Raw genomic sequence first — 2,321 nt, 5'->3', positions numbered from 1 at the left:
CAACAGACAGCGCAGTGCAGAGCTCCCCTCGGCTCTGCCCTCAGGATCTAGCCAAAATCTGAACACTTCTCTCCTTTTCTTCAGCTCCCATTCTCCAACAGCCTCCTTCAGGGCTCACTTGGACCAGTGCAGTCACCTTAGCAACTCTACCTTAAGCCCCCGCATTCGGTCCCTCCTGTAGCAGCCAGAGGGTGCCTGAGCAACTGAGTCAGATCCCAGCCGTCTTCTGCTCAGAATCTTCCATGGCTCCCATCTCCCTGTGGGTTAAAGGCCAAGTCCTCCCATGTTCCCCAAGGCCCTACACAGCCTGCTTTTCCACCTCCCTACCCTCATCGCCTCCGAATCCCCCACACTCGCTCACTCAGCTCTGACCACGCCTCCCTGTTCCACACATGGTTCTGCCCCAGGACCTTTGGACCTGCTGTCTCCTCTGCTTGGAATGCTCTTCCCCCAGATAACCACAGGGATCCTTGCCTTCCTTCCTCTTTCAGCTCTTTAATTAATGACCCCAGAGAGACTTCCCTGGTGGCCCAGTGGTTAAGGATCCACCTTACAATGCAGAGATTGTGGGTTCAATCCCTGGTCAGGGAACTAAGATCCCACACGCCACAGGGCAACTAAGCCCACGAGCTACTAGAGTCAGCTCTGCTATGAAAAATCCTACATGATATAATGAAGATCTTGTGTGCCAAAACTAAGACCTGAGGCAGCCAAATAAAAATAAATATTTTTAGAAAATATGGTGGGTGGTGGTTTAGTTGCTAAGTCGTGTCTAATTCTTGAGACCCCATAGACTGTGCTGCCTACCAGTCTCCTCTGTCCATGTCCAGACAGGAATACTGGAGTAGGTAGCCATTTCCTTTTCCAGGGGATCTTCCTGACCCAAGGATAGAATCCAGGGCTCCTGCATTGCAGGTGGTTTCTTTACCTACTGAGCCACCAGGGAAGCTCAGTGTAAATTACATTGAAAACAAAGACCCCAGAGACATGTTTCCTGACCACCCAGGAGAAGACAGTTCTTCTCTGATCCTGCTTTCTTTTTCTTCTCAGTACATCTCTCCACTCGACATGTTATATTATATCACACATCTGTTTGTCTTCTCCCAGCCCCATCTCACAAAGATGTCAGCTCCAGGCAGGCAGGGATGCTTGTCTGCCTTGCCAACCTCTGTGTCCTCAGTCCTAGAACAGAGCCAGTGTCCAATGAATCAAACTCAGGCTCAGAGAGGTGAAGTCATCTTTTCAAGACCACACAGCAGGTAAGTGGTAAAGCTGGGAGTCATGGGAAGATTTATTAAAAAAAAAAAAAAACTTAAAAAAATTTATTTATGGGGGGAGGAAGGAGACAGTGGGATGTATGGAGAAAGTAACATGGAAACATACATTACCATATGTAAAATAGATAGCCATTGGGAATTTGCTGTATGACTCTGGGAACTCACACCAGGGCTCTGTAACAACCTAGAGAAGTGTGATGGGGAGGGAGGTTCAAGAGGGAGAGGACATAAGTATACCTATGGCTGATTCGTGTTGATGTTTGGCAGAAACCAACATAATACTATAAAGCAATTATTCTTCAATTAAAAATAAATACATTTAAAACATATTTATTTATTTATAAGTAAAGAAGCTGTGCCCAGTCTTCTTTGCGACATGCAAGATCTTTGATCTTCCTTGCAGCGTGAGTTCTTTAGTTGCGGCAAGCAAAGTCTTAGTTGCAGTACGTGAACTTTTGGCTGTGGCATGTGGGATTTAGTTCCCTGACCAGGAATTGAACCCTGGCCCCTATGTATTGGGAGCACAGAGTCTTAACCACTGGACCACCAGGGAATTCCCCCACGGGGGGGATTTAGAGCAGTCCTATGTGAGTCCAGCTCTGTGCTCATAACCATCTGGAGGCAGAGGAGAGACCCTGCAGTGGGTGGCAGGTTCTCACTCCAGCAGCTCTGGGCCAGGATCAGTCCTGTGCTATGAACCTCACCTGGCTTCATTCTCTCACTAGTACACCCTTCCCATTTTACAGTCAAGGAAACCAAGACTCCAAGAAGGGGTTTTTTAATCCCCTGATGTAACAATTTTGGCACAAGATTAAGTCCTCCAATTCTGGGGTTCATCTGACCTTGATGTGACGAACACATGGAAATAGGATGCAGAAATCACAGAAGGACTCCTGTGGAGGTGACACTGAAAGCTGAGGGATGAATAGGGCTATGGCAGACTTGCCATTGAGATCCTGTTGGAGAAGACTCTTGAGAGTCCCTTGGACTGCAAGGAGATCCAACCAGTCCATCCTAAAGGAGGTCAGTCCTGGGTGTTCATTG

The sequence above is a fragment of the Bison bison genome, unplaced genomic scaffold (genome assembly GCF_000754665.1).
Source record: "Bison bison bison isolate TAMUID 2011002044 unplaced genomic scaffold, Bison_UMD1.0 scf7180017864492, whole genome shotgun sequence".
Taxonomy (NCBI): Eukaryota; Metazoa; Chordata; class Mammalia; order Artiodactyla; family Bovidae; genus Bison; species Bison bison.
Note: the sequence above shows the minus strand (reverse complement) of the source record.